This window comes from Camelus dromedarius, chromosome 22, assembly GCF_036321535.1.
Source record: "Camelus dromedarius isolate mCamDro1 chromosome 22, mCamDro1.pat, whole genome shotgun sequence".
Lineage (NCBI taxonomy): Eukaryota > Metazoa > Chordata > Mammalia > Artiodactyla > Camelidae > Camelus > Camelus dromedarius.
This window is the reverse complement of record NC_087457.1, coordinates 29,102,802-29,127,513: the sequence shown is the minus strand read 5'-3', so window position 1 is coordinate 29,127,513 and position 24,712 is coordinate 29,102,802. Positions and strand designations below refer to the sequence as shown.

Sequence of the window (24,712 nt, the reverse complement as noted above, 5' to 3'; positions counted from 1 at the left end):
TGTATGTAAGGTGAATTTGTTGGATGTCGCCATTCCGAATATTTCTTAAACATTTGTTTGGTTTCAAACAAACATTAGACATTTTGTTTTGGTTCAAAAGGGTTAGGGTTAGGGTTAGTAATAATTTTAACTTCTTTGGTTTTTATGCAGGCACCCACAAGTCTCCATCTTAGAATGCCCTCTCCTCATCCTGAACCTACAGAAAGAAAGGCCTGTGGTGTCTTCTTTGAAAGTTTTAGCCATTTTTTTTCCCCTTCTCATCCTTCTCCCGCTCTTTTGCTCTAATTATAACTAAAAGTAAAAAAAAGGGAAAAGATAGAAATTTGTCTTTTCTGCAGTATATGCATGTTTGGCCAAACTCTGTAACCGTTCCTTCTCTCCTAGGTCGAAAGTTGACCCACATTGCATCATAATTGGTTTTCTGAATACTATCGTTTTTATTTTGTTCAAAAGGCCATCTTTGTGGTATGGCCCTTTGTTTCATTAAATATTTAGTCTTATACTAGTTTTAGTACAAACCTAAACTTTCAGATACATAATTTTCTTTCTTCTTTAGACACTTCACATAATTTTTATGTTTTTAATAGTTTCCAATTTTCACTTCTTTGAAATATTGTTAATTTGCTGTTACATTCTTTAAAGCACAGATACATGAATGTGTACTTAATAAACTGAATATGGTTAATATGCCATAAATTATTCAATAGTTTCTATAATATTTAACTTTCTGTGCTAAAGAAGATACGTACATAGACATACACTCACAGAAACAGACTTTTATGTATTAGGGCAGTATGATTAGTGGTTTCAGTTCCAAAGCATTGTTATATACCTACTTAACTTTTTCTGTAGTTAAGAAAAAGAAAGAAAAAACCTGCTATTCGAAAGGTTATCTTAATACACCATGGAAAATCCGATAGAAGCTAGAATCATGACCATTTTGTGATAAATACTTTTATGAAAGAATGTATTAAGAAATTAAAGATTCGTATCAGATTTTGATAAAACAAGAAACAAATGTGAATCAGCCAATATGTTTAATAAGAAAGCACGAATGTTATCTGTACATAAGTCACTGGTAAGATTTGTTTGTTTTTCTTAGAAGAAGATCCCACGATTCTTGCAGGTAGCAGTCGTTCACAGGGTTTGCAAATATTGCGTCCTTTGGTTAGATATTGTAATATCTCTTTAGCTAGCTCTTTGAGAAATTCTGAAAATAACTTTTAAGCTCAAAGGTGATTTATGAGAATCCATTATCTTTTTTCTCCTTTCATTAAACTTCTGATTTGAAGAAGAAATATTAATAGCGTGATAGCTTCACATATCCCTTCTCAAGAAGACCTTTTTGGGAGGATGGCGTGACTAAGGAAAATAGACATAGATAAAGTCTTCCATTTCCAGAGAGGTAAACGAAGTAGAAGAAAAAACTTAAAGCAGACACAAGATTTACGTGATCCCTTAAATAGTTACATTTTCAAAAACCTATAAAAAGGCATTTGGAATTGTTAACCCTTCCCCCTGTTCTAAATCTTCCAAAACTCTAAGTGCAAGAAAAATTTGAAGAAAAATGTGTACTTCTCTGTTGGAGAAACTTTTGTATATGTGTTGTGAGAAAACGGTTATGTTGTTTTCAATCTCTAAAAATAATAAATAATCACTAAAGGTAATTATAAAAGAGTTTTAGGATAACGGGAATAATGACTGAAACTGTTTGATTCTCCTTAGGGATGTGGTAAGAATGAGGAACTGGGGGGAGAGAGGCCTGGATTCCAGTCTTTCTCTGACACTTTTAATCAAGATGAACTCGTGTGAATTACATGTGCACATAAATTTAGTTTCAACATTTGCAAAATGAAAAATATCCAGTTTTTTTGGAACTATCATACATTTCTGTCAACAGATTAGCTGTCTGAAAAATAGGTTTCTTTATGATTTTATTACAATGGTTAATTTCCAAAATAATCTCCCAGAACTGTGAATATTAGAAACTTTATATTAAAAAATCAAGGGTTCGTACCACATCTGTTCTGCAAGGATGGCATCCAAGTTCTGGAAGGCGTGGGGCCAGCCCGTTGTCAGACCTGGGATCAGAGCAGGTCCTTGGTGTGGCTCCTCTGCACAGCCTGCAGGCAGAGGTGGAGAGAATTCCCCGGAGCTAGAGTCAGACTGTCTCTGAAGGGTGGTACATTTCTACCCTTGGGATTTAAGTAGAAGCTCAGAAATCTTTTGTCTTAGCAAGACTTCCTCTCTACCCAGCCAGCACTATTCACCCTCAGGGTCCTTGGGACTGAACTCATTTCCCCCTCCATCCCTGTGTTTGAGACTGGGTTCCCTAAAAACAGGCACTGAGATGGGGAGTTGAGTGCAGAAGCTGGGGATGGGCCCTGGGCAGCGCTCGCAGGAGACGGACCTGGAGGGGAGTGCAGAGGCAGGTGGGCAGAGGGAGAAGCCAGTGCACAATGCGATCGCAGCTGATTGTCTAGGGAGCTCTGCATCTGGGATGGACTTTCACTGTTGTCTTCAGCTGAGCATCCCTTATGTGCTCACCACTCATGGCCACAGGCTGTCCCGTGGGAGAGGCAGTTTTCTGCAGCTGGGAGCTCACCCCAGGGAGGAGCACAGTTGTAGATCGTCAGAGGCTGACATTCCTAGCAGTGGAGGGGAGGGGGATCGGTGCGGTGCATTGGCTTGGATGAAGAGATTTAGGGGCCCTGCCGTGTATACAACAGTGCACCCCTTGATTCCCTCAGATCCATTTGATTCTTGAAGCAAGTTGTCTCACATAGGGAGAGCTTCTTCAGGATTCTGGTTATTCTTGTTCCTTGGGAAATGTAAAAGAAAAGTGTGAATGCAGAGTTCTTCGTGTGTTTCATCCCTGCTTTAACCTCACCATCTAGATTGGTGTCTGCAACTTGGGAAGTGTTCAAATATATATTCGTTAAATGAATGAAACAAGACATCACAGGAGGATCTGCTGAGATATTCCTGTTTCCAATGGTTCTTTGATGATCAGTTCACAAAAGTCATTGTACGAGCCCGTCTCCCGACCGCAGGACCTTCAGGTCTTGGTGTTCTGAATCGTACTGCTGTCTGTAAACCCTTATGAGTTGCTCTGGGCGGTGACTCAGAACTGGCTTCCTGATGAATCTGGACTGTGTGCTGCCCCGGCGTCGTGCCAGAGTGGGGATTGCTGGGAGCCTGCCAGCTTGGAGGCTTCTCTGCAGGTTGGAGTTTGTTTTTCTGTCGTCGTCCTCTGCTCTCTTTGCTTTGCCTCTGCCTCTGTTTCTGGTTTATGGGTCACTGATCAAGTCTTGGGGTTTAGTCTTTATCAAGGCTAATGTCAAGACCTTAGCATTAGAAAAGTAGACATTTTTAATCAGAAGTTCTTTTTTTCTTTTCATCTTTTCATCTCTCCTTTGGTTGAGGCAATTAATAGGCAATGAATGCTACCAAATAAATGAGTGGAAGGTGACAGGGTCTAAAGAAATGCAGAAACAGGAGGGACAGCATCATAGCTCGAAACAGTATCTCACGGTGCTGCTTACAGAGTTGCTTTTAGATTCAAAGAATATAATACCATTAAGGTGCTGATTTTCTAGTAGTAGTAGTAATATTAGCAACAGTATTTAATTTCTTCTTTAAAACTGTGAAACCACATCAAAAAATAGTAACATTATAACAACCCCCCCACCCCGTAGTCACGCTGTGTGTTAAGTTAAAAACAGACTTGTGAAAGCAAGAAAGAAACAATCTTTGCATTAGTAGAGGGCACAGAATCAATCTTTCTTTCTTTCTTTCTTTCTTTCTTTCTTTCTTTCTTTCTTTCTTTCTTTCTTTCTTTCTTTCTTTCTTTCTTTCTTTCTTTCGACTGTACATTTAAGACTAATAGTGGCAGTAAAAACTTTAAAATGTAAAACTTCAGAGTTCCACTAGTAAATTAAAGGTTTAAGTCAAAAGTATTTTAAAAAGTTTACCTGATAACTAAAAAAGCAAAAAATTCATGTCAAGTATATTTAAGAAGAAGCATATGAGAAATATATGTATATCTCAGTTGATTTAATCAATATTCTAGTGATGTGCATTTTCTGATGATGTATAGTTTATCTCTGAATGGCTACCCATGGATTTTTTTTCCAGGATTGCGATAAATTAGATGTTACAATATGAGAAATTATACAAATCACTTTACATGTCATTATTAATTGGGTGTTTCTCCAGCAGTCAAGCCAGGCTCATTTGTTGGAGTGGAATACCACAGCTTAATGTATCTAATAATGTCTTCTAAAGGATGGAATTACTCACAAGGGAGAGCCTGAAGAAAAGATCAATGAACTTATATTAGTGTAAATTATCACTGATTAATGAATGCAACATTGGGGATTGAAATTTACTTAGAACTTAAACTTACTGCCAGTTTTGCAAGTTTAAATAGGATAAGCATGCCAACTATTGAAAACACAAGTTATAATAATATATTTATACCTGATAAGTTCCTGGCAAATTATAGTTAGAATTAGAAACTTAGGAATTAATAAAATCATATAACACATAGATAAGAAATATCAATTTAAGGTAACTTTGATTACGGAAAAACAAAAGTCTATAAAAAAGGATTTCTTATGTATTTCTCCCAGCCTATAATCTGCCCCAAATTCAGGTTAAAATGACTGCTTTGAAGTAGAAACTAGTAGCTTGAAAGAGGGTAGTGTAGTTTTCAAATGTTTCTAAATTCTGTTGGGCAACTAGCTCTTGCCAAGAGAAATACATTGATTAAAAAACTTTATTTTTTCACTTAATTAAAGAGTGATTAAATGGAAGAATAAGTGATTTAAATGTTACTATCATTCAATTTTTTTTTTAAAGTAGCAGTAACCTCACCATTGTAAATGGATTTGATGATATCCCCTCATGGTCAACAGAACAACTCAAAGAAAGAAGAGCAGGTCTGGGCTCTCCTGATGAAGCACTTACTTTTGAGAAACAGTCTTCACTACCTCATTCTCGCTCTGTGCTGACACACCCCAGGGGTTGTTGGTCCTGAACGTGGAAGGTAGGGATTTTACAATGAGAATGTCAGAGCTCGGTGGTGTTGTAGGTGGTGTAGCTGCCTTGTGTGATGAGTAAGACCCTGGTTCTGTGAGTGTTTTAAGGTGACTTTTTGGTTACAGCCATTGAGAATTCCATATTCAAAGGACAGTTCCAGGAGGTGCTAATTCATCAAAACATTTCCTAGTTAGAAAACCTGATGAGCCTCAGAGATGACACCCTTTCCTTTGGTGATCATGTTATTAGTGCAAAATGTATAAATTCTACACTAGCTTACACAAAGGAACATAATTATTCTTATCACAGAATGATGTCAATATACAAAGATGTTTTTTTCATTGTCAGAGCAGAAAAAAGCATAATATACAAATTTGAGAGTGCAAGACTATTATGGGAGATTTATATTTAAAAATAAAACCTACATCTCACTGAAAGGGCTCTGCCATCTTCTGAAAGCATAGTTCAATCTACAAAAAGCATACACTATCCTTTATAATTACACATAAAGTTAGACATACAATAGCACAGTGTACGTAGTACGATAAAAATACTCAACCCCAAACTCAGTTCTGACTCTTGTCTCTTTGAAACTACAAACAAAGCATTTTCCATATCTACATATGTACAATTATCACATGATCTCCAATTCAGTCACTATTTATGACAACTTCTAAGGGAAACCTTATAGTCATTATATAGGCAGAATAAAAGAGAGCATTGATAAATACTGAACAGAGTTAGTAAGTAATGAATATGAGTTGGGATATAGATACTTAGGAATTAAAACCTAAAAATTACTCATTAGTTTTTTGTTAAATTTAATCATTTTGAGATACTAAGTTTTCTTAGGAAGATTTTATTATTTCAAATAGGTGTCCCAGAAAAAGAATATCTTTCTTTATTAAATCAAATCGTTGAAACTCTTGAGTCCCGACTGTATAAATTAACCTAAGTTACGATAAATAAAAAAGAACACTTTTAAGCATATGAATAACATGAATGTATTTAGTAGAGAGAGTGTGTTCGATAGTGTTGTCATTGGGAAATGCTTTAGGTAAAATGTACCTGAGTGATTCTGGTATATCTTTATATTATTAAAAAAAGTAACAGAGCAGAATTGGAGAAAACATGTTATTATGCACCATGTAAAGTTATTTAACATGAACTTCTAAAATCTATAAAATTTTTAATTAATATGAGTAATTTATATAACTAATATTTTTAAATAAATGAGATTCAACTTCTAATATTTTCCCGTTTTCTTTTTCATGACTTTGGAGATACATGAAACGAATTTGATGCTTAATTTAAAGTACTTTTTTGTGTACCTAGGATTTAAATAGTCAAAATTCTTTTTTTAAATTGGCTTATACTTTATTAGATGCTCACCTTTGAAATGTGATGGCTTATAGGCAAAGTTTGACTTTCTTAAACACTCACATAATTCATTCAAGGTCATATATGTATATATAGAAAACCAATTAAAAATATTTTATGGAGCATACTGCAAATAAAATGGTATTTTACCTTCTAAGATAAGGAACCCTGTAGAAATTTCATTTCTATTCCTTTTATATTTATATAGCCTTTGAATGCCATTCCTTCAAAATTAAATATAGATTTTCTATCTCTTATTTTCTGGAACCTAATGAGTTCAAGATTTTTAATCTAAAGAGAAGAACTTTGAATGTTCTTCACACTTTGTCCTTTGATTACCTTTTCAGCATTATTTTTCCCGTAACTCCACATGCCCACCAGTTGTGTATTTCCCTGATACTTTTCAATTGAGTATTGTCATCTCCGGTAAGCAGAAGAGAGAGAGGGGGAGACATGAGAAAGTGCCAGGCTTTGGTCCACAAAGGGCTCAAATCCTCTTCTTTATCTTGTTCCTAGTCCTTTGTTTTTTCAACTACATCACACTAGACTGGCTGAGATATAAAAAGAGATTGTTGCTGAGTTGTCTCTCTAGATAATAGCTAGTTAAAAAAAAAAGTATTGTTAATATGATTGTTTGTCTCTAAAATATTTTACAATCATATCCTGGTGATATATTAAGTTCAGTTCAATATATATCTGTGACTTGCACATATAAGGCCCTGAGATTATAAAGAAAAGTAATAATGATCAGGATCTCCATAGAGTGAGTCTATTTTGAGTGGGTAGGTGACTGGGACTTGAAGAATGGAAGAGGGGCCAAAAAAATTGAGACTTCCTACAAAATTTTGAATTCTGTTTTACATGACTTAATTAAGGGGTACATTCACCTTGTTTAAATGATGGTTCTCTAACTGATACAATTCTACAAAGATAATCATTTAGATTTAAGCCCCTTGCAATCAACACCACCTATTTTATTTTTCACGAAACCTTCTTATTCAAATAATCAAATACTTAAAAATAAAAGAAAAAATTTCTCCTCGGCTTTATCTCCTGTTAGATATCATGATAAAATTTCTTCCCACTGACTCAGAAAATTCATTCAAGGTACTTTGGTTTCAAGAGTCCAAGAGCAGCCTCTGTTCCTTCAGAAGTCTTTGAATGACATTGCCAGACAAGAGATAAAATTTCCTCCTGTTTGGCAAAGACTAAATAAAACAGTCATGTGAGGAATATCTATGTTTTCCATGGAAGAGTGAACAGATGGCTTAAGATTCTGGGTAGCATTTATGCCTCTATGTTTATTTCACTTGAGTCATGTACAAGTAATGCATTTTTCTATTTCCTGACCACATGATGACCTTTCATACGTCCCTTGTCATTGGCGTTGTTACTCCTTTGGCTTATATGTCCTGACCTTCTTACCTAGGAGTGACTCGTGAATTCTCATCTTCTCTTTAAATATGCAGGTAAAAGATAATTTCCATTTGAAATTCTCCTGCCCCTGCCTTTTAAAAAATCTGTGTTTTCATGAGTGTGTGTGTGTGCATCTGCCTGTCACATATTTTCCTTGCTTGTCTGTGACACTTTTTACATACCTCTTTTGGACATATAGACAGCACGTAACCTGTTCCAATGGTTTGTTTGCCAATCTGTCATGCTGTTTTCTCTCTCCTGCTGCACTGTGACTGTCTAGGAAAGAATAGTCTCCAATTTGTCTTTTTATTCTTAAATCTTTACATACTGTCTGAAACATGGGAGATACCTAAAAAAAAAACTGAAAAGTGAATGAGTAGTTAAGTTACTTTAAATCATAATCTAAAGTCTTTAAGACCTGTTTAGTCATATTTTGTTAAAAGTATATTTTTTGTATCTTGTAACTTGTTTGAAAGTATTTCTTTTTTTTGAAGTCAGGTTTTTTTTTTTTTTCAATCTAAACTTGCAAGGTGTATATGATGGCTGTTTTAACAAGTCAGCTTTAAGATAGATGGCACGATAAAATCAGCTTCAGCATTACCTGGAAGAGGTGAAAAAGGTTAGAATGCTTCAGTAAAGGAGATGAGCTGGTGTCTTCTGAGTGGTGAAAATATGATCATAGCGATCTCCAGGGTAAAATCACCTCTGTTTATTTCACCTGGCCCCAGCTGTACGCTGTGGTGTCCTAGATGAATTTGAATGGGTGTTTTACACTGATGCTTAATTCAGGGCTCTGCTTTCATAACAGTAGAAGTAACAAAAAGAATAAAATATAGAACAAAAAGAATAAATTAGTGCCATTTACAGCAACATGGATGGAACTGGAGATTGTTATACTAAGTGAAGTAATCCAGAAAGAGAAAAAAAAATACCACATGATACCACTTATATGCGGAATCTAAAAAAAAAAAGAGAGACAAATAAACTTATTTACAAAACAGACTCAAAGACATGGAATGCGAACTTATGTTACCATGGGGGAAGGAGAGGAAGGGATAAATTGAGTCTGGGATTTGCAGATACAAACTACTATAAAAAAGATAAACAGCAAAGTCCTACTGTAGAGCACAGGGAACTATATTCAATACCTTGCACCTGTAATGAAGAAGAATATGAAAAGGTATAGATAGATAGATAGATAACTGAATCACTATGCTGTACACCAGAAATTAACACAACATTATAAACAGACTATATTCCAATTAAAAAAAAAAGAAAAAGAAAGAAGCAGTGGTTCTCTTTTTTTCTCTCTGTAGATTCTTCCCCAAGTTGAAACAAAGAAAAGAAAACAAAACATTCCTGCCTTTGGTTATTACTATAATACTATTTAGTATTTTTTAAGAGATGAGTATAAACAAATAATTTTATGTCTATTAAGCTTAAGTTGTAGAAACAAAAAAAGTACATATTACTTGAAAAAGTTCTGGATTCAAAGTATAAAGCATTAGAATAAATTACAACTAAATTCACACAACTAAGATTTTAAAAATGCTGTTAGATAAAGCAATGATTTACAGTAATTAAAGATTTAGGAGAAAGGATAGTGATTTTTTTTTATCATTTTAATTAACCATGTATAAATATATTCAATTCAGATGATGTTAACAATTTATGTAGGCCAGTACTCTCCAAATGTTAGGAACATAGAAAATGAGCTCATAAAATGTTTATAATGCACTCTGAGATGTTTTAATATGTGTTGACATTTAAAAATAGTAATAATTGAGAGAAAATAAGCTGTTTTTAAAGTTTAGGTAGTGCTCCTATCCCCAAAACATATAAACTGAGGAACAGCTTGCTTTAGTTGCACATGTGCAGTTTAGAAGAGAGTTAATGCTAATTCAGTACAATATTTACTAAGTGTACACTGTCTTAGACATCAGAGACTTCTCACTGAGTTTTCTGATCACGTTCACAAAAACTCCCCAATGTCATTATTTTGCACATATCTAATTGAGGGGAGGTGGGGTGACATCAGATCTGGTCAGATCTCAGGTTTACTTGAGAGTTCAAACCTTTCCCCACGAGAGGTGCTCTGTCCTGGTGCAATTTAAGAAACACACCACACTGTGATCAGTGTCTGTGGTGCTGTAAAGTGAGAGTAAACCACAAGACTAGAATGTGTGAATGAACCAGCAGATAAAGACAAATGAATGCAGAGAAAGTGGAACTGAGCTTATAACAATACCCAAGATGAGAAAATAATAGCAGGAAGGGAGCTCAGGAAAATAATTTTAAAATTAAAGAGGGAATTTTGAAAACAGAATTGTTTGACAGACATTACAGAGGCAAAGTTTAAAAATGGATGTCTTTGGGTGTCAGAAGCTACAAAAATGCTGATGAGAGACAGATGAGGGGTTAATGTTACCCCATCAGTCACAGGGAGTTTCCAGATTGAGGTACAACGTCTAATTCTAATCAGAAGAACATTAAAGGGAAATGGTAAAAATCACAGATGTAGTAGCCTCCATAGAATTGTCAGAAGACTGGAGTTTCTATCTTTGTATCTAAATGTTATAATTACACTTAATCCAGATGGAGTTTGAGCTTGCAGTGTCAGTGAACCATGTTATTGTTCTGATTAAAGTTGAAAAAAAACCTGTCACCATGTAGTAGAGATTCACACTAAGTACAGGATTGCCCAGAAATTAGGTCGAGACACAACTGATACAGAAAGCATGATTCTTGGGCTGTTCCTCCTTTTTAAAGTGTATTCATGCACGTATGTAAAGTCAGTCCCTTGAGATGCTTGTAGGTATTACTTAAAAACAAAAAGGTTATATGATTCATAAAGCACGGAAAAACTGTTAGATTAGTCCGGACAGATACTTTGTCTTAAACATAGAATTCTCCTTATGCTAATGTAGTATTTTGTTGAAAATCACCACAAAACAGACTTCGGGAAATGTTGTTCTAAAGGATAATCAAGGTGGCTAATGTACCGTTAAAATACGTGATCATACTGGATCAACTGGAAAACCAAAATATTTAGAGGGAGGTACCTTTGGATGACTTCTGAATTTATCTAACATTAAATGAATATTTGATATCCTTGAGAACTTGAATTTTATTAAAGTTATTGTGAGTATGCTAATTCGCCCAAGAGAAATTTAAATGAGGCTCAAATGGAATAATTGTAGGAACACATCCCACAGGAAATACTAAAAAGTTTTTGATTTTCTTTTGTATCCTCCCAGGCTAACACACCATAATCAGAATTTTGTAAAGTGTGAAATAACCTACCAAATTTATCCAGTTTCTCTCAAAAGTATCTTTCACTTAGAAAGATAAAAATATGTTGGATTTCATGCCTATCTACAAGTGAGAACAATGTTATTTTAATTGCCCTCAAAAATTAGACATAGTTTTAGTAAAATGTTTATTTACATTATCACAGTAATGACACATCTTTAAAATGTCACTTTATATTAATTTTTACGAATCAGTTCCTAGATGTCAGCTGGGTGGCCAGCAATTACAAGTATAAGCCCCCAAAATAGGTTTCTTTTAATTAGGCTTCTTTAGTTGTTTTAGAGGCATTTCATCCCGACAACATTTATTGAGTCATAATATTTATAAGTAAGTGCATAATTCTCTGTGCTTTTCTGAAAGAAGAAATTGATGAGAACTTGATTAAATTACATTTGTATTATTATAACTGTCATTTTAGAGCAAAAGGTATACTTTTTAGGCACAAGCTTAATTTAAATATACAGAAATAAAACAATTTTATTCATTCAAACAGAAAATAATTAGTGAGCAGTGGATTAGGCACTGAGAAGACATCTGTGAGGGGGAGAAATCTCCTGCCACATGGAGCTTGTGTGCTATTACAAGATACCAGAAATTACCAAATAGTGTGATAAGTACACTTACAGTGACATATTTTGGGATGCCAAGCATTTTAATATATGCAAGTATTTAATTTTTCTTTCCAGTTTAATTGAGATGCAGCTGACATACAGCACTGTGTAAGTTTAAAGTGTACAGCACAATGATTTGACTTACAGACCTTATGAAGTGACTACCACCATAATTTTAGTGAACATCCATCATTGCAGATAGATACAAAGTCAAAGGCAAAGAAAAAAAGTAACTTTTTCTTGTGTTGAGAACTCTTAGAATTTAATGTCTTACTAACTTTCATATACAGCATAGAGCAGTGTTAATTTTATCTGTCATGTTGTACGTTACATCCTGAGTACTTATTTATCTTAAAGCTAGATGCTTGTACCTTTTGACTGTCTTCGTCTAGTTCCCCTTCCTCCTACCCCCTGCCTCTAGTAACCGCAGATCTAGTTTTCTTTTCAGTTTGTTTCTTTTTGCAGTCTAACTGACCTACAACACCAAGTTAATTCCTGGTGTGCAACACAATGATTCAATATCGCCACACATTTCTAGTGAGGTACACTGCAAGTCTAGTAACCGTTTGTCTCCATAGAAAGATAATACCTTATTATCAACTATTCCTCACACTGTACATTTTGTACCCATGATTCACTTACTTTGTAACTGGAAGTTTGTACCTCTCAGTGTTGCTCACCTATTTCTCCCCTCCCCTCACCTATTTCTCTCCTCCCCTCACCTCCTACTCCGCTGGCAACCACCTGCTTGTTCTCTGTGTCTATGACTATGTTTATGTTTTTTTTTTGTTTTCTTTGCTCATTTGTTTTGTCTTTTTAGATTCCGTATAGAAATGAAATTATTTGGTATTTCTCTCTCTGTCTAATTTATATATTATTAAGAGGTACTAACAATTACATTTCAGTTAGGGGTGCATAGAAAAGGGGATGTGTTTTTACACACCAGCAGGGAGAGTAACTAATATTACAGGACACATTTGCACACACATAACACACAAATAAATAAAAAAATTGGGAAAAAATACTCAATCCTATTTTGATGCAAACTCACATTGATTATGTCCATAAATATGCACTAAAATGTGAGTATATCTCAAGAAAAAAATCTACATCAAATATTAAGCATTCTAGAAGTGTACTGGAATTATTTGAGAATAAAACATGACTTATTGAAGAAGTGCGTTATTTATACAGAGATTTTACACCTAAGGATATAAAACCTAAAAAGATGTTCTGAGTGTGTCAGTCAAGACAAAAGGAAGAAAGGAAGGAAAGGAAAGAAAGGAAGGAAAGGAAAGAAAGAAAGAAAGAGAGAAAGAGAAAGAAAGGGGGAGATGGAGAGCAGGAGGGAAGGAAGAAATCAACACCCTCTTTCTTCCTAAAGAAAGTGAAAAAGCTGAAAGACAGCATTCGTTTTTTGGGGAAGGAAGGTTGATTCCTATTTGCCGTTGATACTTTGCATTGTCTTTGTAACAGTTTCTCTTTTGGACTGTGTAAACAGCAGCTGGGACCAAATGGTGCAAAGGATTTCTAATAGGCTTCTGTCACAGACAATAAAAAAACACACAAGAATTTGGTTTCTTGATCTCAAGTTTTTTGCTTTTTGTTTTTTTCTTTAACTATAAAGGAAATTAAGTGGACTGTCTATCCCATTTCCCTCCTGGGTACGTGCTGCCATAATATTTGTGTTTGATAAAAGACTATCTTTCATGAGGACATAGTACCTAATGTATCAAACAGTATGTTTTGCAATTCTCAGCTCAAACATTTATCAAAGAATGAACAGGTATGAAATAAAACAAAATTACACAAAAGGGAGAAGAGCAGAATGATCCAAAGAGAAAAGCAATAAAAAAAGAGATGTATACCAGTTAAATACGTTGCTCATCTATTTACTCCTTGAATATGCATCCTTGGTGCCATGATTTTTCATAGTATTTCATATCCACAGTAGATAAAATTCAGCTGAGGGTGATAACTGATCCTCTTTTACTAGGTAATCAAACACTGACAATTTCCTGGTTACTATCTCTGTAAAAATGTATGATTACAGACCAGACAATAAAAAATAATGTGATTACTGATTCTAGGACACACACACACACACACACACACACACACACACACACACACACACACACACACATTAAGTTTTGTTCAATAAATAAGAATTTTTAAAAACTGAATTATCAACTTATTAACTGGATATTTTTTAAATTGTATGCATGTTTTCTTCATGTGGAGTCTCAGAAAGCAACAATGAACATGAACTTGAAGAAAGCATAGAACCTTTCATTGCCAAGAGAAGAACCTGTCAAGATAGAATTGTCAGCAAAGCATATTAGCATTTGTACTTTTCAGAAACATGGTTTGAACTCCTACCTGTTAAAGATACTATGCTCGATGTTGAGAATAGAGAGGCGAATCTTTAGGCATCTGAAAATCCCATAGGCATGCTGAGATGTGACCAGGAATAACTTAATGTAAGGCAGAAAGTATTAGTTCAAAAATATGAAGATGGTGACGTTGTGGAGGAGGAAGGAGAGGATTTGTATAGAACCTAGCATGTGCCAGGAATCAGTTGTCTGTTCTGCCTTCCATGCGCTCACTTATTTAATTGTCACAAGACCAGGTGATCAGTACTGCTATCACCCTTGTTTCACAGAGGAGGAAAATATTGCTGAGGGACGTTGCATCATTTCCTGAAATTCCTGAGGCTACTTAGTGGTCAGTGTGGGAATCAACCATTGGTTTATCTGATTCCAATTCCTAGAATGTATGTAGTCATATCATAGATATTCAGTAACTTTATCTAATGCACGAGAGAAATACAGTTGTACATAGAGCTTTAAGAAGTAGGCTGAGGAGGATTTGAGTGGTCGACCAAGTGGTTCCTCCGAAGGTTGGGAAAAGAAGTGAATGCATGATCCCCTTTGTTGAAATGGGGATGGGAGGATGCAAAGAGCAGAGAAAGGGGAGATTTAATAATGATTCTAAGGATCTAAGTTTGGAAAATTAGATGCCGTGATGCTATTAATGGAAATGACCACAAAAGAGCAAGATTAGGAGAGAAGATGGCTTTTCTTTTTAATCTCTTACAGTTGAGGATTTAAGTGAACTGGCCATGGATTCATAAAGGCCATTGTTAAAGAAACAGTTACTTATTGCTAGGGATATCTAATACTGAATGAGTCAATGACATATGAGAGGATTAAAACACAGAGTGAAATATCACAAACGGGATCTCACAAAACGTTGCCCATGCTCCTTTTCTCTCTTGAATGACTGACTAGCAAATGAGAACTTTTTAAAAAAAATTATACTGTAAATATCTGCTCTCTGTGCTTTTTAACTAGGTTGCTTGTTTTTAAAAAATGGTGTTATTTGTAATGAACAGTTCAGTGTCATTATTTTAGAAATATGAACGTCAGAAATTATCATCAGGTCTAAACTTATTGCCCTATCTTAGGGCTTCTCAAAGCAAAATTAAAATGAATAAAATTTTCTATGATTAATAATATGAGCATTTATGGAATTTCTCAAGAAAACATTTATGGTTTATTATTTATAGTGAAGTAAGCATAAATTGCTTCTAGCTGTGGTTTGTGGGTTGCAATATTATATTTGGATGTAAATAAAAATAGGAAGGCTATAAATTTAGCTTGTAGAATATAATTTAACTAAGGAGTTGCTAATATATTCAGCTATATTGGTTATTAACAGATGCGAAAATACAATGCTGACTTCATTCTTTGGAAGGATGTCCTAGTTAACCAAATTATCTTTTCCTCAATTACATAATTAGAATTGCATTAATTAATTAAACAAGGTTATGTCCAATCTCACCTATTTATATAATTTTGCACACAGTTGTTTTCTGAGCAATAGTATAGCTGGAAACACTGGTTCCCCAAGCTGCATTAAGAAAGCATCTCACTGACTTTTTTCTATTTATCAAACAAAAGATAAATGTTTGCCTTTCATCCATCAGTGCCAGGAACTGTTGCTTCACAGAGGAGGAAGGCAGGCGCTGAGACCCCCTCGGAGTTGACATGTTCTCCCCTGTGGTTTTGTGGTCCCCTCTGTGAAGCACAGCCCCGTGAATACTGATCCTCCGAGTGAGGTCTTTACAAGGTGGTTTTTCATTGATTTGACTGTAGTAGGACCTGTTTGGGGGACTTAGCATGTATGGTTATGTCGAATACTCAACCTAGTTATAAGTACTTCAGCTGATTTGGAGTTGAAAAAATTTTAAAGTTTGTATGATCTTACAAGTCTTTGTGAGTTTTGCCATCCTTTGCTCCCAGTTTAGCAAAATCAGACTCAGTTACCTCTTGGAAGTCACTGAAGGACACTCACTTTTCTAAGGGCTTCTATATGGTAGCATAACTTGGCTGTTTTCATTTTGACGATAAACATACTCATCATTTGATAGGTGAGCTTGTTCTCCAAAGCATAATAACATAACTGTGTCGTTATATTAAAGACATTGCCATTTCCCTGCCAATGACTAAACAAATAATTACTGAATGGTTTAAAAACTAATATGAAAACACCAGCGTGCCTCTCTTGACAAGGCACCCCTGTTTTCTGACTTCTGGCTGTTCCCTTTCTACAGAGGGCAATCTCTTGACCTGTCTCTACCCCCAGAGTTTAATTCTCATTTGCCTATAGACCAGCTTTCTATATAGGATGGGAGAGAAAGGGAAGATAACCTTATTAGTTCAAACAAGAAACATTTTCACACGTGTCTCTACTTGCACATTTGGCTTTGAGCGGGTTTCCCTTTCTCCCATTGGACAGCATCTCCAAACCCAACAATTTAACAATAATCCACTGTCCAAAGTATGAATTGTTCAATATTAAATAGCACTATTTTGAGGATGCTGCACAGTACATCAGGCAATTGGCTTTTCTCAGTTGGACTCTTGAAGCCTGCTACAGCGTAAGGCAGAGGTACGCCCCCTCACCTTCCAGGTAAAATCCAATTCATAATCCTGACCAGTGAGCAGATATATGGGAAACAGCACACATTCTTATATATATGTATCTTCTGAGAACACTTATTTTTTTAGAAGTAATACCTTTATATTTTTATCACATGTCAAAGAAAATTTTGGTTTCTTAGTGTCTTAGACCAAGAACCTCCCCTTTGCTTTTTCTTTTGTATAACCAAAGAGCCTAATATGTTTCTTGATAATTCTCTAAAAGATGAATTTGAGAGTTTCCTAAGAAAAACGAAATAAAAAGTATTGAATGTTTTCTCAGTCTCTCTCTAACTTTCCTCCTAATTCCTTGAGTGCTTATTATTTTTATCAATCATTTTGAAACCCAATTGTTAATTTCCTTGTACTACTATTTAAAATTTCATGAGTTAGTTTGGAATGGTGGAAAAAGATGAATTGGAATTTGGGGTCGTGTGTACTTAATTTCAACTCCCAAAGCTGCTAGTGATTATCCGGGACACACTAGGCAACAGATGTATCTCCTTTCATTTCCTGAAGTTCATCATTTATTAAGCAGGGTAAATAGCATGTACTCCTTAAGGCTGATGCGAATTACAAGTAATGTACATCAATCATATAGCCCAGTACCTGGCAAACAGCGGCATTTAGTAAATGGTGGCTGTAGTTATTGAGGTTGTTATTATGATTACCATATTTCTCATTATGCAAATAAATGCTCTTTAAGGACTAAGCCTGTCTTGTGTTTGGTTTATGTCCTCTATAACACTGTAACGCTACTAGCCACATGGTAAAGAATGAATGAATACATGAATAAAGTGTATTCAGAAACTCTTCATAAATCTGGTTTAGCAAGTGAGTAACAGCAAGGTGAATATCTCATTTTATTTTAAGTGGTTTTTCAGTACCACTTATCATTAGGATCAGATCCCCTGAGGCTGTTACCTGTTGACCATGACCCCTGTAGCTAACAGAGCTTTATCAAGAGTCTTTTGTTTTATGGCCATGTGATGATCATCCTGGGAAGTTTGATTTGCCAGAATTTTTTTAAAAGAAATCATCAATCATTTAGAGTGTGCCGTATCCCTTTTTTGCTTACATAACACCTCCTAATGGACTTCACATTTTTATGAAATGTACCCAGATAATGCAAGCAGTATATTCATTATGATTTCTGCAGAATAGTTTAATCAGGGCACGGAGAAATGATTGCTTTCACCCCATTGCTGTATTATCAAAAATAATCATATCTCTCCTTTACAACTCCATGACATTTTCCTTTACCTCCTGAAGTTAATGAAATTTAGCGTCATCCCACGACAGTCATCATTCTGTTCTTAATTGCCAGCATCTGGAAATTGTTCAGATTTTTACCTCTTCGTGCCTATGGTTTTGGAAGCGTCTTTAGAAAGTTGCCTTGGAAAACGTCACAAACTCTTTCTCTTTCAACTGTTCATCCCTCTTTTCATCCAGCTACGATTATTTGAGTATCTGTGAACTACCAGGTTTTAAAGACCTGCGTTTTTAGGTGAGCAGTGACAGCTGTTGCTGGCCAAGTCAGCAGCCTCTGGTCAGCGTGCAGAGCTAAGCGTCCACACCTGAGGGAGGGAGGGTCGGCGGGATTAGGGCAGAGCCTTCGGGCTGCGATGAAGTCGGTAGCCCGTCTCAGCTGATCTCGTAGGGGTTCTGAGGCTGCCCTTCAAAGCTGTCCCGAGTTGGGGGTGAGCGCACCAGGCCGTAATACTGCCTCACTGACCAGGCATGGGATGCTTTCCAGGTTGTTCTTGAAAAGAGAACGTGATCTCAGGCGAGGCAATTCCCTTCAGCTGAAGGCAATTTTAGGCGAACGCTGACTGGCCAATGGCATCGCACCAGCGGCTGAGGGTATAAATACCTCCCTCCTGTAGGGGCGCCTTTTCGGTCTAGCGCGGTGTTGACGACGGTCCTGCGGTCAGCAAGGTTCCCCAAGAGCTGTGAGTAATTCTGATATTGCGTTAAATATCTTGCTTATTCTGTCTACAATTTCGAAAAGGATGAAGGCATCTTAACATTTTTTGATACCTTCGGTTATCTGACCATTTATCACCCTTAGCTCTGTTGTATTAAACAAACAAACAAACCCTCTTAATTACATAAATCTCTTTAGGTATCACTGCATGATACTTAATTCCTCTTAAGTTTTTCAGGTTTTGGTCACTTCTGAATTAGATTGTACGGCATTTCAGTGTTTAAATAGAGGACTTTGCTGAACATTTAATGGGTTCAGTGTTGATTTTTGAGAAGTGAGAAGTGTGAGCTTTTTTTCCCCTGAACTTCTGCCTCTTATTTCTATGCCAGGAGGTGTCAGGCCTAAAATGTTCATATTATAACACAAACTTCTTGTATATTAACTGTGTCTTTCAGTGAACAATATGTACTTTCCACTTGTCTCAAAATAGGGTTGACTGTTACACGTCTGTTGTTAGGAAGCAAACTTAGGAGGATTGGTGAAGTTCTAAGTGAAACCAAATTTGCTATCTTTGGACAGGTGCACTGTGTTTGATTCACATTGAGTCTTAGAGGATTTAGGAAGTTCTCTTACTCATAACTGTTTAAGCTATTATAGAGCTAGAAAGTTCAAGCTGTGCAGAAGACCCTGCTAAGTCTTTTCAGTCATGGTTATTGGGGGGAAAAAAAAAAAAGCTTTGAGTCTGCTTTAGTTCATTGACTTTTGTGTCACAATGAATGTGTATACCAGAAGGAGGCATGGGGATCTTTCACATTAGTATAAGTTGTTTTAAGAAAATCTTTTGGTAAAATAGACTAATAAAACCTAATTTGTGTAATAAAATACACATGAAAGAGAAAAATAGAACTGTCTTTCTTTCAGTTATTTCAGAACTATTCTCTTAAATGAAACAAAATTATTGCCCTTTCATTGCAGCCTAAAAGGCTTTCAAATTATAAACAATGTTGCAGCTGACTGAGTCGTTATCTTAATGGGATATTCATCAAAAGTCTGTGAAGATTCACAATGAGAGGCCGTTCTAACTGAAATCCAAATGTTACATACAATGAGAATTTAAATGCATGTGTTCTTTTCTCAAGAATTGGCTCAAAAACATGGAAGTCTTACTTTGATTAAAAAGAGCATTACTGTGGGTATGAAAAATGACTGGAGGACTCTAAATACACTGCCTGATAAATTGGCTTTGCCTCTGATTTTGACTGGTACTTGGGGTGTTCTCAATTGTTTTTTTTTTTTGTTTCTCCAAGTAGAAATTAATCAAATACAAGTCAGTTTCTTCTATTTCTTCATTAATGTTTTTAATTTAAAAACTGAGAGAAAGTAATCCAGGGATCAACTAGATTGAGCCTTTGAAATCATTGTTTTAAAGTATACTCTTTATAAACACCTGAAGTCAATCAGCATTAATGCCAAGTCACGTTTTCTAAAACTTTAGAAATCCTTTTTCTCAGTTACTGTCCTGAGAAGTGCTACTGTGAGGAGAAAGCTTTCCCCCAGAAACCACAACGTAGAGCTTTTTGACTTTATCAGGGGCTAACGGGCAAATATCACAAAGGATTAGCTTAAGGATTGGTTGTTAAATCACTAAAGCAAATCAGGTATCACCTAAAATCCAGCTTTACTCATAATTTAAGGAAATAATTGATCAATAGGGTAAGTAAGAAGCGGTCTGAGCTCCTCACCTAAGCATTTAGTTCTATAGAAAATAGAGTGGAATTGTTGGAGTGTAACTTAAATCAATCAGTTTTACTTTTATTTTCTATCCTGTCTGGCATAGGACAGAGTTTGCTAACAATTAAACCTTTAGCTGAAGAGTAAAAATTTATTTTACTTTCACATTGCAATTTTCCTCTAATTACTGAGTGAATCTTAGAGTTGCAGCGTATGAACGTGGTTATGCTAACTCATAGATCACCTCTTTTAATGTGAAAATAGAAATAAGGCAATGACTTCTGTCTTCCAGATTTCTTTTAATATTAGACAGTTTAATCCTTTCAAAGTATTTTATTGCTAATGTGTTGTGTAATATATATTGCAGTATTCGATTAATCATCTGAGAATTCTGTAAATGTTTGTGCTGTATTTTCTGGTATTAAAAAGACTTTCTCTGAAGACTTGACTTTTTTTTTTTTTAAAGGAAAAACAAACGTTTTCACTCAGAAGTAAAGTGACAATGAAAAATACTGCTTTCTTCTGAGTATGTTTCAAATGCCAATTTTTATGAACCTAACTGCACATCAGTAGGTGATTCTGTGCTTTTCTCTACCAGATGTCAAGAGCTAATTTATTCAGTAGGGTAGAGCGTTTCTGTTTTCTGATTGTTTTTCAAATGTATAAATTATTTTTATTTGGTAATGTTTATAACTCAATTTAATTGTAACCTTTATTTCACCTCTGTAATACTGCCACTCAGCTGTTGAATAAAATCTTAATAATAGGTGAAAAAAGAATCCATATTCAAATGCAGCTTCCTAAGACTCTATTACCTGAACACAACTAAAAATAATGAAGTCTCATTTCTAAAACTTCTCAGAGGAGGTTGTCAGGTTGAATAAGTAGAGACTTTTATTTGCTAATTTTCTGAAGATAACTGTAAGTTCTAATATCTCTAAAACAGAATAATAATCAGGAATTAAAATGATGGAACCCGAGGCCTATGTGTGAATATATCACATCTGTTTGCAGATTATGATAATTCACAGTGTCCCCACTGAAGATAAAGTGCTTGGCCCTCTGCACTTAACATAACATAAACATAAATTAAATCAGTCTGGGCCTGGTGCCCAAGGATCCCGTCAAGCAAAAAAAAAAAAAAAAAAAAAAACTGAAGAAATTTATCAGATGAAGTGCTAAAGACGTCAACGTAATTGAAGATGTACTGAACTAACTGAGGAGGTCTTTACCAATTTAGACAAGATGGATATAACCTGATTAAATCATGGTGAACCGCTCGGCAAAAACCTGATCATTTTAGTCGTGAAGATAAAAACTCTAAATCGAAATCAAAGATCATTTAGACAGCAGGGCTACTCCCACTGACACGACCAAGTATACACACACCCATGGAGTGAGTGGTCAGTGTTCTCGTTTGGATCCAGGTTTCTGGGTTCAAAATTGAGCTCTTCTACCAACCATGTTATAAGTCTGGGTCTGTTCCTTACACTGTTGCCTCGAGCCTCATGCCCACGTCGCCTCTGTGACGTTAAGGATTCCTAGACTTCCGAACGATGAGCTCCCTTTTTCCCTCCACAAAGAGGTGCAGGCTTCTTTATGAAATGTGAGAATGCCTGCAGCCTCTTCCAACTTGGGCGTATTCTGGGAGATGGTGGCAGAAGTGAAAAGCTTGTTCTTGACTTTATACCTGTCTGTTCACGTGCTCATGGTTTAAAGATAAGTAGGAAGTACTGACCTGTGCTGACCGAGTTTACCTCAGGTTACTGTCTTCTTGAGCACTCGGTTAACACGTTTGGGGCAGTGTTCAGAAGTGGCGTCCACTGTGGCGCCTAAGCACACGGGCAGGGAACAGGCAGCGTTGTCTATCTTTACAGAATTGAAGGTAAAACATAGCAAATTATCAGACTGAATATGTCAACTATATTTCCTGGAAGTGGGAATTTTAAAAAATGGGCTTAGGTTGCATCTGGGGCTTGTGGCAGGTATTAGACATTGCCCTGAAGCAAAAAATAAAATGCAAGCAGACATTTTTCAGAATTGTGCAAATGATTTCATCTCATATGTGTAGAGAGCAAATAAGTGAATTTTAATCCTCACAAAGACACTCACATGGCCTATTTTCCTCATTTTACAGCTAAGGAAAATTCATCAGGGTTAAGTGCTTTCCCCAGAGAACCACTGTGGTTCTTCCCATTTGCCTGGCTTAAAAAGTAAATCTAGGAATTCTGACTCCAGGAAATGTTCCATTATGCCGTATGGCTGAGTGAATCCTGATTGCCTGAGTGCAAGTCTTGGCTTTCTCTTTTCTGGCTAAATGACTTTAAGAAAGTTAATCATTCTTTCTTGATTTTCTCATCTGTAAAATGGGGATAATTAATGCCTTCTGCGTAGGATAATTTGAGTATCAAATCAATTAATCCATACAAAGCACTTGCTTTCATACAATAAACACTCAAAAAGGTGCCTAATATGAATTCCACTCACCTGATAAATTTGTAACTGTCCCTATGTGAATATATGCATACCCTCTTTGAAGTATACTTTATTGGGGAAACAGAAATAGGGATTTTACGTGAGATAAGGAAAAGTGCTGTTAATCCATAAGGTGAGATGATTACTCTTTGAATAATATTAGCTGTAGAAACCGTCTCAGAGTGGCACTTCCTGTAAGTAGAATGTGCACTGTAGCTCTTCCAAGGAATGTAACTAGTGCTGGATCATGCCCAGCCAAACTGCATACTGAGTTGTGTGTTTTCCCCTACAAAGCTAGTGGCCTAGTGGTAATTGTAATTAATCTATCTGCACTGCATGATACAAGAGAAGGTATGTACCATACATAATACCGTGGTTAAATGTGTATTTTTCCTGTGTAACATTTTATGACTTAATGTCAGTAGAATGTTAGAATCCTATTAGGCTAGTGCAGTAAAGGTACAATTGTTAAGTTTTTGCAGAATAGGGGTTCTCTGTAAAGTGAGTAAAAAACAAGTATCAGTTAAATGGGCAATTCTGTTACCTCAAAATTTTATGAGATTATGGGATAATGTAATTGCCCTACTCTTTAGTTAAAATTATTAGCAACTCTTGGATGTAGAATATTGGATATTTAACTATGCGTGGTATGGGGAAAATAAGTAACTTGTGGATGTCAATTCCAATTAATTGCAGTACCAAGGGACTAACCAAAATACTTGAAAAGAGGTGTATAATAATAGTATGACATTGTATTGAGCTGGAATTGAGATTTACATCTAAGTACCATTCATTTATCTCTTCAAAAAAAATCACCTTTTATAATAATTTAGCAAAGTAGCTACACTAGTCCTAGGCATTATGATTTATCTGTGCTGAAAGTATTTTATGCAAATATTTTTACCTGTTAAGTTTTTAAGGTCTTATTTAAGGTTATCCATGGTCCTCTGTATTTCTAAAACATATGACAAGAATTGTAGCGGTACATAGGCTAGTTCATAGAACAATTATTTTGTATTTACTTACATTGAAGTGTAGTCGACTTAAAATATTAGTTTCAGGTGTCAAACATAGTGATTGGATATTTTATAATTATGCACCATATAACGTTATTACAATATTATTGACTATTTTGTAGGCTGGTCATCACATCCCTGTAACTTACTCACTTTATCAATGTGTGTCTCTCAGTCTCCACCTGTTTTGCACCTCCCTCCTCCCTGCTTCTGGCAACCATTAGTTTTCTGTATCTGCGCGTCGGTTTCTGTTTTATTACATTTGATATAATAACATTTAGACCAGTGGAACCCGTCCTCAGTTTTAAGAGCTCACCCGGGTTTGTGTGAAAATCTTGTCTTAAACTTAAATTAACTCTAGTTTGATCTGCCATGAAATCAACTGTGAGGCATTAAATAAAAATCTAACACCATACTGTGCATGTGTGTGTGCCCTTTTGAAATATCTCCTCATGAATCTCCCATTTACATCACTTACTAAATTGACCTCTTGAGTAAAGACTTCTTGGGTTTTTATTTCCTTTTCCTAAGGTTTCATCAGGCGTATCTGCTGCCATTGGTGCCCATAAGGTACGTAGACTCACTGGTCTGAGCTAACATAGCTGAGTTATCACAGCTCGTGATGTGGATGTGACTCTGGGACGTGTTAGAGGTGACTCTAGGCTGTGGGAATTGGAGAGGAGAGTGTAGAGGAGGGGTACTACAGAAGTAAACACCACCAAAACGTTTTAGAAAAAGACTCAGTTACAATGAAAGATTAACTGTCCAACAGGGAAACAATAACCCATCTTCGCTATAGTTTGTTGAGAATCAAGT

General features: G+C 35.7%; 1 protein-coding gene across 3 annotated transcripts in view; it reads left to right on the top strand.

The window, feature by feature from the left end:
* The window catches only part of TENM3 (teneurin transmembrane protein 3), a 2,090,952-nt gene that overhangs the window by 197,598 nt on the left and 1,868,642 nt on the right, over nt 1–24,712 (top strand). The gene's annotated exons all lie outside the window — the stretch shown is intronic.